This window comes from Cupressus sempervirens, chromosome 11, assembly GCF_028749045.1.
Source record: "Cupressus sempervirens isolate cs-2001-9-10 chromosome 11, ASM2874904v1, whole genome shotgun sequence".
NCBI lineage: Eukaryota > Viridiplantae > Streptophyta > Pinopsida > Cupressales > Cupressaceae > Cupressus > Cupressus sempervirens.
Window position 1 is genome coordinate 851,316,606 of NC_143128.1, and position 12,879 is coordinate 851,329,484.

Sequence of the window (12,879 nt, forward strand, 5' to 3'; positions counted from 1 at the left end):
TAGCAATCAACCTGGGGAAAATAAAACATAAATATTGTGCTTAGAATCAGAATTCGTAGATGTGTTATTTGTATATCAAAAAATCAAATTCACATTGGCATGGCAACAAATAAATCTGGAACTGACAAAATTGCCTACATTATGAGCTAATGATTATGATAACCAAACCTCAATAGTGGCAAAAATGAAACCAAATTGTAATTTATCACCAATTTCCCAAATTCGATAGTTTCAAATGTCCAAGGAATATATAATGTAGAATAAGAAAATAATTACTTTGCAATTCGTCTGGATGTTGTAAATACTATTATGATAGAAGCTCTCACTTTGATTGCTGCACTTACCTAAAATTATCATACAAATATTTCTATTAAATTTATGTCACTTTCCACATATCAAACGAATAGTAAATTACAACCAGCATTAAAATTCATTTGTAAACAAAACTTGAGTCATGGAAAAAGGAATTAAAATAATTTTGTGTACTTACTGCAGAGGCTGCAATGCATTCCAACTGAGACATCGGTTCACTTTGACATTTGAGAGTCTTCTTAAAATAAACAGCCTGATTGTACACTTTCTCTGCCTACATGAAATAATTAGAATATGTTATCTTTTAAGCAGTTGTTTAGATCATAATATGATATCACAATACATATATTTAGAGAAGGGGGAGATAATTTTATTGGTTGACCTCAATTCTAATGATCAGTGGCTGAAACAATCAACTATAACTAATCTCTATATCCTCCCACCCAATGCTGAAGCAAAGTTTGTTCCAAAGATTTTTTTTTTCCCTTAGAGAGTAAATTAGGTGAGATCGAGAAACTACAATTGAAAGCAATCAGAATATATAAAGGAAAGAATGATGAACACAACAAAACCAAATTTGTGATGGGTTTTTAACATAACACAGCTATTAGGTAGATAGCCAAATAACATCCTTCTACTTGATCCTTCATTTAGAAACTGAAAACAACTTAATAAGCCATCAGAATGATCAAATACCACATTCTCTCTTGTTTACAACATTTCTCAGTTATCACTAGTCTAGATCATTCTTAGTTCATATTCACCTACCGTTGTAATGTACCTCACCCATGGAAATGCTTGATATCCACTCTTTTCAATGATTTTTAGATACCTGACCTACAGTAAAGAATTGGAACAAAAGAAAGTTGTTATAAAGTAGCAGCCTAAATCTAAATGAATAAAATGTAAATTCTCAACCATTTATTCAATGCATCAATTTACTTGTGGAGCTAAATATTTAAAAAGCATAATTATTTTCACTGAGGCCAATATAAATATAAGCAATGAGCTTGTTCTCATCAGAAATATAGAAGTGAACACACAAAAGGGTCCAACACTGTGATGACTTTTATGGAGTCAATCCAAAATGACCTGAAATGACTCAAATTTTAGATAAGTTATAAGTCATGGTAATGAGCTAATGATACTCGCAAAAGAAATAATCTACATTTGTAAACTAAAGCTAAGAAATTACTTGAATTCCTGATATAGAAAAATATGGTATCTCAAATTTGACACGAATAGGCACCCACTTTTCTGGGGTTGCTTCTTCAGCAGTTATGCTAGAAAGGCTAAATGAATATGTATTCATGAATCAAAACCCACATAATAAGTCAATCAAGAAACTAAAACATTAGGGTCCGGAACCATGGTACTATTAACCATCTTTGAACAAGAAAACCAATGAAAGTTGCAAGATACCTTTCCACCAAGAAATATCCCCATCAGGTTATTGCTTTGTCAACACCAAAAAACTTAAAACTCCAAAGGTTAGACGTTTCGTCAAACAGTTAGCAATCAAGCTATGAAGCTATTGTAATAATATTGTCTGAAAGAGCTACTTACTGAGCTACGACAATATGTCAACACTCTTGATGCCAATTTTATTTGCTAAATTAAACTTGCAAAGATTTACAATTTGCAAATCTATTTAATTAGTTGAACCTGGCAAAGAGGAGAATCAATATTTAATCTTCTAGTGCTAAGACTGGTCTCCAAACACAGACTTGCATTTCCTTTGGAACACTGATCGGCTCTAAACTCTGCTTCAACTCCTAGGTCCCCAGCGTCTAATCCAGAACTGAATGAAATCCTTCATCCCTCAAAAACCCATGGGAAGGAGGAAAGATTAGGAAAGCGCTGAGGCCACTGCAATATGACTACCCAATATGGTGCGCCTTTTCTCCAATGTGGATACCGAACTTAGCTAATTTCCAATCAGTTCGGGCTCTGTTCAAGCAACACGACCTGCTAATCCTCCAATGTGTGTTTATTCCCTTAAGATGATTCATCCTGTGATCTGCGGTTTATTGATTTCATATTCAAACCCTGGTGGCTGCTATGCAATCTTAGATAGAGATCTTCTCCCTTGGACCCGTGTAGACGGCAGAGTATGCGATATATCCTTGAAGACAATCATCTCAGTTTTAATCGCTATGGAGATCGTCGGTATAAGATGTCACAACTCACAATGAGATCGCCGCCTGTCAGATCTGGTGAGATTTAATATTAAACGGCACCCACATGCGATATGGTCAGCTATGATGAACTTCCGGCGGGACTGATACGATTTCTTCTCCTTAATTTGGTGTTTCGAATGTAGTAATGTTGGATCAAATCGCAATATGCAAATGGAAGTCGAGACAACTGGTTGCAAAGGAAATCGATGCCGGTTGGAAAACACCAAATGCACCTCTGCCCTTTGATCTCAAAAATCAGATGGCCAATCTGACTCTTGTGCGTTTACTGATTCCACACTAACACACAAGTTCTAAAGATTACTGCCTCATAATAAACTTTGATTCAACATTTGGAGTCTTGCCTGTCACTTTGACAATCCAAATTAAATGCTGCAGATCCTGCTTGGATAAAATGCTGAACTCCAACCCTTTGCAATAGCTTAGAACCTAAAAATCAATTCTCAAGATGACCCATCAAAATTTTGGCCTTAAGCCACAGATTCTGCCCCTGATGAAGTGACTGAATGTCACCTCCAATCTGCAATAATTCGGATGATATTTCACACCCTCAAAATCACGTACCGATTGAGAATTATCATTCTCAATGGCCAACTGTGACAATTGCGGAAATCCTAGGTTCCACAATGCACCCCTGTGATTGAATCACAATCTGAAAAATCAAAGAGAGATAATCAACTGCCTGATTCGAATGGAGCCCCGGGGTGCCTATTTATTCTTTTCTCTCCATCCTCTCTAGAGACTTCTAGAACATTTTTGATCTTATCCCTCAAGTGACTTTATTAAATATTTGTATAATCCAAGTCACTTTATTAAATATAAAGTTATCTTTTAATATTTATTTATTTAATTAAAATAATTAATTAGTCATCCTTGGACAACCATTAATTAAATTAATTAAATCGAACTGTCACCAAAAATGGGGACATGACAGTCCACCCTTCCTGAAATTGCTTGTCCCCAAGCAATGGCTGAACCATGAACCAATCAGTCTTCCTGGATCCCAAATGTAAATCTGTGTATCATCGCAATCCTCATCATACTCCCGTGGAGAAATCATCAATACCAGTAGCTGAGAAACTGTACTCAACATACAAACAACTGACAACTCTGATGAAACTATCTGTAAACCAACTGTAGATGTCAGTAGAAGAAACCATTCTGCGGAACTCAAGCCAACTGAAACATCAACTTTATCAAAACTCAAGCCCTTGTCAAAAAGACACCTGCACCCAACTGCACTGTAGATATGACAACAGCCATAGGTACCTGAATCACTGCCATCAAATCCGATCTCTAAAAAACTGCTCTGGGTGTGTCGATGCTGCAGGCTGAGTAACTTGCTACTACCAACTTTATTTTCAAAAGATGGTGCCAATCTATCCCCTAGTGGATGGTAATAAACTGGAACCAATCTACATTTGCATGAAATAAAATCTTCTATCTCTGTGTCAAAAGAAAAATGATGAGCGTACCCTACCGTATAATGTCGGTAAGAACCTCCAAATTCTGCTGCTAGCTCATTATCACTGAACTGGTAATCAACATATGGCTCCAATCTCTGACTCTGAGTGACTGTAGGTCGGATAGGTCCCTGTGCACTCTGCTCAACAAACCCCTCCTCGAGATCCCTATGAGGTAGCATAGTAGAAAGGACCCCCATAATCTTCTCAACCAATCTGCAAATAACACTAGTATCATGGATGAGAACACCTTCTATCACTTCATGCGAGTCCAAATGAACACATGCATTATCCAACAAATACTTCATGAATGGTTCAGTGCAGTAAAAATTATATTAGGAAACATTAACATACTCCCCTTTACACCACAACTGGTCCTCCTGTAAGGGTGGCATATTCAACTGTACGACACTATCAACTATCTGAGAAGAATCAATCTGGAAACTTGACTCTACCGGTATCCCGAACTCATTAGAACCAGCTACTACCAAATCCTGAATATGTGTGTCAGCCTCAACAATATGCTCCTTAGTAGCAACTGCGGAAGTTTACTTACCATCATCCACCTCAATAGTCAAATGAACTGGGTCTGGAGCTAGTTTTGACCGCAAATGCTCCAACTCCACGGTCACCTCCTTCAACTGAAACTGCGACTTCTGTAGATCCTATCGTGTGTCCTGTAAAGCCTCAGTAGTCGCTATGAGCTCCTGGGAAAGCTCACTCACCTCCTCTTCATGATCCAAGAGTGCCTCATAGGCTGTACTTCCCCACTCAACAAAGTGATCACGGTCGGCTACCAATCGTAAATAATCCTGCTTCAATATCCAAACAGCTTCACGCAAGGCATGAATCTCTGCCAAAGAAAAGTAACCACCGCTAGACTGATCTATCATAGAAGAACCCCAACCAGTAACAACCAACAACTGACGAGCAGTATCAAAATGCTCACAAGCGATAGCAATGTCTCGCTCACTAACTTTCAACTGGCTAACCACATGATGGCTCTAGCTAGACTGTCTTCTATAAACTCCCTCTGACACATTGTCTGGAGGAATGTCTTCAAAGATACTGGTCTCTGGATTATTACCATCTATATTTTTCAAATCAACTTCAAAACTCATATCTAGAGTGTCAAAATCTGTAGTTCTACTGTCAAGCTCTTCTGTACCTAAAGAATTTGTCAAGGAAGCTAAATCTTCAAAACTGTCCACTTCATCCTCTTGGGTATCATCAAGGCCAAAACGATCCTGGGACTCATCTGTACACTATCAAATATGAAAAATCTTCAACACCTTTCAGCAAGAATGGTCGTCTACATATATGAACCAAACCCAACAACGGTGTATAAAAACCAATACCAACATCGGTCAGGCTGCTGGCACAAAGAAAGACAACACCGGGTGTTCTGCTAATCCAGTCCATGATAGTATTTAAACAATCATCACTACCATTAAGTGTTCTCCAGTCAATTGAATCCCAAACGTTGCTAAAACATTCTTGAGTCCATATCCATAAACAAGGAACAGCTGGTAACTCAAGCAAACTACTTACCTGAGTAATGTGACCAATACCAACTAACTCATATTTGTTTGACATTGTCCTTGTATCCTAGATGTGAATGCAAGATGAACTCGTAGCATTATCAGCAACCTCATATGATCCTTCTACTGCAGGGAGCTGAATGTCAGGCATGTAAGATGCAACTAAGCCTAGCTCCATGCCATGCTCATTTCCATACCTCTCCCAGTCCTATAATGCCAAAGTTGCTCGAGTATCCTCAAGCTCGCAAGAAAGCTTGACAACTTCCTCCTCCTTCCTCCTCAAGGCATCTGAATAGTCTTTGGCAAGGCTTAGAAGATGGTCACGATCTGATAGAATATGTAAATAGCTCAACTTCGTCTTTCCCATTCCTTCACCAATTGTATGTAAGTCACAACAAGAAGATTTTGTCTGAACTCCCTTATGTCTTCCTTGTAACTGAATCATCTAGATGTGCTCTTCTAACATCTCTCACATCCTGTCATGATGAGATAAAGAAGCCACAATACTATCTTTGCTTACCTTCAGCTGGCTGGACAAATCATGTGAAGTACTGCCATTCTCATCCGCATATGACAAAGCATCTAACTGAGCCTGATACTCTCTCTCAGAAAAATCATGAATACTCAGTGTTTTCTCATTCCTACCTAGTATCTCATCATCAACATCCTTATCATCATCTGAACTCACTTCACTGTAATCATTGACTGTCAGAACCAAACTACCTTGAGTACCTGAGACATCACCCTTGGGAAGCTCGTATTCAACTGTCTCAACTTGAGTGTCAAGTTGACAGTTACTATCCATCAGCATAATATCCTTCACCACTTCTTCCTGTGACCAAACTGAAACCTCTGACCGGTTGCACACTTGTTTCTCGAACTCCTCATTAAGGTTCCTAGTAACATCTCTCATTGTATCAGTCAACGCTTTGTGAGAAGATTTGACAAAACAAAATCCAGTTGATTTATTCACCTTAGCTGGGACGGACAGCCTGTCAATCATATGGTGGTGCTTAACCAATAGTTCAGACATGTTATGTTTGATTTTTTTGAGCTCATCCTGAATGTCTGAATAGTCCTCCTTTCCACAATTCCGACTCTGAATACTGTGTCTATTACTTGTCCAAGATTGTGTCCTTGGAGACTTTGTGTTGTACCTGTACATCTTGGTTGAAGTCGAGTGCTGATTACTCATGTAAGTCGGTTCTCACCCCACAGGATGGCAAGAAAACCGCTCTGATACCACTAAAATATCCCCGTCAGGTTATTTCTTTGTCAACACCAAAAAAATTAAAATTTCAAAGGTTAGACGTTTCGTCAAACAATTAGCAATCAAGCTATGAAGCTACTGTAATAATATTGTCTGAAAGAGCTACTTACTGAGCTACGACAATATGTCAACACTCTTGATGCCAATTTTATTTGCTAAATTAAAATTGCAAAGATTTACAATTTGCAAATCTATTTAATTAGTTGAACCTGGCAAAGAGGAGAATCAATATTTAATCTTCTAGTGCTAAGACTGGTCTCCAAACAAAGACTTGCATTTCCTTTGGAACACTGATCGGCTCTAAACTCTGCTTCAACTCCTAGGTCCCTAGTGTCTAATCTAGAACTGAATGAAATCCTTCATCCCTCAAAAACCTGTGGGAAGGAGGAAAGATTAGGAAAGCGCTGAGGCCACTGCAATATGACTACCCAATATGGTGTGCCTTTTCTCCAATGTGGATGCCGAACTTAGCTGATTTCCAATCAGTTCGGGCTCTGTTCAAGCAACACGACCTGCTAATCTTCCAATGTGTGCTTATTCCCTTAAGATGATTCATCCTGTGATCTGCGGTTTATTGATTTAATATTCAAACCCTGGCGGCTGCTATGCAATCTTAGATAGAGATCTTCTCCCTTGGACCCGTGTAGACGGCAGAGTATGCGATATATCCTTGAAGACAATCATCTCAGTTTTCATCGCTATGGAGATCGTCGGTATAAGATGTCACAACTCGCAATGAGATCGCCGCCTGTCAGATCTAGTGAGATTTAATATTAAATGGCACCTGCATGCGATATGGTCGGCTATGATGAACTTCCAGCGGGACTGATATGATTTCTTCTCCTTAATTTGGTGTTTCGAATGTAGCAATGTTGGATCAAATCGCAATATGCAAATGGAAGTCGAGACAACTGGTTGCGAAGGAAATCGATGCCGGTTGGAAAACACCAAATGCGCCTCTGCCCTTTGATCTCAGAAATCAGATGACCAATCTGAATCTTGTGCATTTACTGATTCCACACTAACACACAAGTTGTAAATATTACTGCCTCATAATAAACTTTGATTCAACATTTGGAGTCTTGCCTGTCACTTTGACAATCCAAATTAAATGCTGCAAATCCTGCTTGGATAAAATACTGAACTCCAACCCTTTGCAATAGCTTAGAACCTAAAAATCAATTCTCAAGATGACCCATCAAAAATTTGGCCTTAAGCCACAGATTCTGCCCCTCATGAAGTGACTGAATGTCACCTCCAATCTGCAATAATTCGGATGATATTTCACACCCTCAAAATCGCATACCGATTGAGAATTATCGTTCTCAATGGCCAACTGTGACAATTGCGGAAACCCTAGGGTCCACAATGCACCCCTGTGATTGAATCACAATCTGAAAAATCAAAGAGAGATAATCAACTACCTGATTCGAATGGAGCCTCGGGGTGCCTATTTATTCTTTTCTCTCCATCCTCTCCAGAGACTTCTAGAACATTTTTGATCTTATCCCTCAAGTGACTTTATTAAATATTTTTATAATCCAAGTCACTTTATTAAATATAAAGTTATCTTTTAATATTTATTTATTTAATTAAAATAACTAATTAGTCGTCCTTGGACAACCATTAATTAAATTAATTAAATCGAACTGTCACCAAAAATGGGGACATGACAATGAATATGTATTCATGAATCAAAACCCACATAATAAGTCAATCAAGAAACTAAAACATTAGGGTCCGGAACCATGGTACTATTAACCATCTCTGAACAAGAAAACCAATGAAAGTTGCAAGATACCTTTCCACCAAGAAATGATTTTATTTTCCAAAGCAAAGCATCCCTCTCTGGGGAGTATTCAAAAGTACCCATTGATGTGCATACATGAGGCGTAGATGCATTAGCTGGTACTGGCAATTCAATTTCAACATTTGTCGCCATACTACAAAGTTAAAGAAAACCATGAGACAAATTAGCAAATACATAGAAATATCAGTCATACTTAAACCATTCCCTAAAGCTAACATGTTAGAAAGATCTATCTAAAAAACAAATAAATCAGATCTAAAATAGGCATACATAAGCTAGAGAGATAATTTGAAACCTGCAATCTTTGTATTGGCTGCATGCTCTCATCAAATATTCTACCCGACTTCTTAAATGCTTTTCTACTTGAACTTCAAACCATATCAATGGCTTTACCTACAAAGTAATAAAAACATATGATATGAAACATACTTTAGAAGGACATCCTTCATAAAATAACTTCAAAGATTTGACAACAACTGCATTCTCTTGAATATATGAACAAACCTGTGTGCTAAGTCTATAGTTCGTAAGATCAAAAGTCCCATCATGAGGTATGAAGGATATAGTTCTATCATTTTCAAAATGAGCAAGATGAACAGACCTGACAGAAGAAATAGAAATTAACATATTCCTTTTCAAGGGAAAAAAAAGACCAAGTACAACATCAAAGTAATTTGCAAGCACTTTAATATAAGATAAAATTGATAGTTTAAGGAATTGAATAAGAAAATGAGCTTGATTGCATACTAATGAAAATTGATGTCATCCAAATCAATTTCTTTACCCTTTGATGCTTTTCCTTGGGCTTCTAGTAGTACCCTGTCATTGAGTCCAAGTTTGCATTCTGGCATTTCACTGAAAAAAGGTGAATCAATATACACTTGTCATTAACAACTAGCTATGTAACATTTCAGCAGTCATGCTAAAAGTACATTATAAATAAATAAAAATTAGAAACAGCCACATTTTGCACAAAAAAAGCTAAATTAACCATGAAACACAATCAATAATTGAATGCCAAATATTAAATGAAAATTTATAAATTCAATACTTATGGCATATGTATAAAACAAAGAAATCATTAGTGGTCAAACTACTTCCAACACTCAATAATTATATAAAACATCTAAAGATATATACATATCAGTATTTTATTCATTTTTTGTAATTTTTCATACTATTTTGTTTCCAAGATCGGCTATGGGGATTCAGCTTTAGCCTTGATATGGCAAGGGCATAGGTGTCCTAACCAAATTATTCCAAATACATCTATTACAGACCCAGGGAAGGCCTACAAACTGCACGAATTAGACCTGGTCTGGGTATGGGACCCAGTGCAGCATAATCTAAACTTCAACATTTGGTCATTAAAATTTGACTTTTAATCTTTCACTCTAAACTCTCCAAGAAATTGGACTCTATTCAATCATCCACCACAATTCATTATTCTTCTATATTTGTTTTATTCTCGCTAAAGCATGTAATCTATTGAAATGCAAGTATCCAACAACAAATTTGGTTGTCTCGCGACCAAAAAAAATGTTATTTATTAAATCTTAACAATGAATATGAACATAATATTTGTACTTATAAAAGTTGGACAATTTTTAGATTCTTTGTCTGATGGTAATTCATAATTCTACCACGTAAAAATAAACACAAGATGTTTATTATCTGAACTCTCATCCGCCAATCTTGTTCTCATAATATATGTCTATTCATTTAGCTATGTATAAGCATACATGGGACTTTCAGCTTAGAAAATGGGGTTTGTCCTATTTCAAGGCATTCCACAAGTAGGGTACATATTTAAGAAAATAGGTGCATAGTAACATTATAATGTTCTCCATGAACCTAGCCAGAGTTTACAGTGTTTCAACTTAGTAGAGATTATGGGAAATAGTTCCATGTTTCCTCTCTGTAGTCTATTAGTTTTATTTCTAAAAGAACTCAATAATAAGATTATGCATGGGGTAGGAAAAAATTACCTCAAGTATCCTCTCATCTTCAACACTCCAACCACATCAGATCACACTATTTTCCCATTGCTGCTCTCAAGAATATTTACACTTTCTACTACATCCAAAAAGACCTTTAATAAAAAATTAAAAGCACAAAATTAGTTAAATATCAATTGCCATATTCAAGCAAAGCACAAAGTTAAATCTAGATTAGCCTTCAACCTCATTTTTTTTGTATTATATTCCTTCACTTTGCCGGGAAACTGCATTTGTAATAGCCATTGGAGGTCACTGAGTGACTTCCATCCTATAATCATCCATTTTGATGAATTCACTATGAATCTTTGCCTCTATATATTGAGGGTACCCAAAATCCATTATTTTATCCAGTAGTTCATACTGCACAATGGGAAATAAAAGTGGTGAAATGATATACACATATTTTAAATTTTAAGTTTGTGATAAAAAATTCTCAAATAGTTCATTACGAGGAATTCTGAACCCTCGACCCTCTATGGCTTAGATTAAAAATAGATGTGTACACTCACAACAATGAAAAAATTGTCTCTCAAAGACTCTTCTTCTAGCTCTTCAAAATAGTGCTTGAATTCTTGTAGAAATAACACACGTGACAATCCAAAATTGAACCTAAAGTTGACATGTGAATCAGTTATTGCAACACACTAATCATAGCAAAAAATAAAGAGGAACATTAACAACTCTTGATTACTGTAATAACACCTAAATATGCATGCAATAGCTACAAATAAAAGAATTATATGCATACACTAGAATCCCTGGCTCTACAAGTTTAGTAAGTTCCCTAAATGTAGTGTTCCATTTAATAATTGAAAATAGAGCCTCAGACAAGAAATAAATTATGAATGAGAAGTGTATATTGTTGAACTTACATCCACAACTCGATGTAAAATTAATAGTAAGCTAGCTGCATTAGAGTTCTGTCTTGATACCACCATAAGGTAGATATTATTATGTTGAATGAACATGTAAGTCACCCCATTGTCATAGAGTACTAGATTTTGTAATGTGGGATCACCTTGTCCATGTAATTCCACCAAAAAACTTGTCAAAACACATATGTTGAAGCCATCCTCATACATGGCCAATTTAGCCTTATAAGAGACAATATATAAGAGATGGCAATGCATTTTAATGAATATATTCATATGAGACAATGTAATTTATGTGACATTGGCCACCTAAACGTCTTTAACTTTTAAGTAATTTTCATACCTCTATGTAAATATTCTATATCTGAGAAGCTTCTTTGTACAACATTGCAATTTTTAACTTCATGATGCACATAGCATAGATGAGTCAATAGAAACTATAGTTTCTTGTGTTCTTTCCATAGTTTTAAAGGAGTTCTTATCAATAGATCCATGTAAGAATTTTATTCCTCTAAAAATTATTTTATTACCAATTTTAAAGAAAGTGGACACAAACTAACTAAAGAATCTTCAAATTGAGGACTGGAAGTTACATTGATGCAGAGCCTTCTGATATCCCCTTAAGGAACCCTATTCAACTCGAGGATTCAACAACATCTTTGAATCCACTCAAGGAACTAGAGTTCAACTCAAGGATAAATAAGAAGTCCCTGACTTAGTAGATCTCTTCCACACACCATACCCACGAATTCACTTCCTACCTCGTTACCATAATCTCTTATTGTATCAATTTCCTTCTAGGTCATCTAGTGTACCTAGCACCTCCATCATACCAAAATCCAACTCTGGCATCTCTCACTAACCCTAACACCGTAGACCATCTTATCATGGCCTATCTACCATGCTTCAACTCTTCACCAGCTTCCAACAACCCATCTTTCACCATTTCCTACTTTAGCCCTTCTAGGCCTGTCTAGTAGCCTTGTCCTATAGCAAATTGCACTTTTCTCTCTAACTCCCCAAAAAAACTAGTGAATTAGTCACCTTTTCAAATACCCTTTATGGTTTTCTTCGAACCTTGCAAATATTAGTTTCTCAACCTGTGACTATTGCACCTTTCTATGGCTATCACTATAGCAATTAGGCCTAATTAGCCCTTGCCTAACAAAGCAACTATGCTTTGCACACACACCCAACTCTCCAAACCTTGAAACATTCTTAAGGCATCTAATAAATGATAGGATTCCACAATTTGTTTGACCCTCCATGCATTTCTAGACCAGAATGTTTGCATCATTCAATCCATACCATCATCCAATCAAGATTGTTTGCAATATACAAATGTAGTGCATCCCACTCTCGAGAAGCTATACAAAAAGAAAATAGACAACTTACAACCAATTTATTTTGAAG

General features: G+C 36.5%; 1 pseudogene; it reads right to left on the reverse strand.

Moving 5' to 3' along the window:
* Positions 1 to 1,050: 1,050 nt before the first annotated feature.
* Positions 1,051 to 11,676, reverse strand: LOC149532213 (AP-1 complex subunit mu-2-like; annotated as a pseudogene).
* Between the last annotated feature and the right edge of the window lie 1,203 nt (positions 11,677 to 12,879).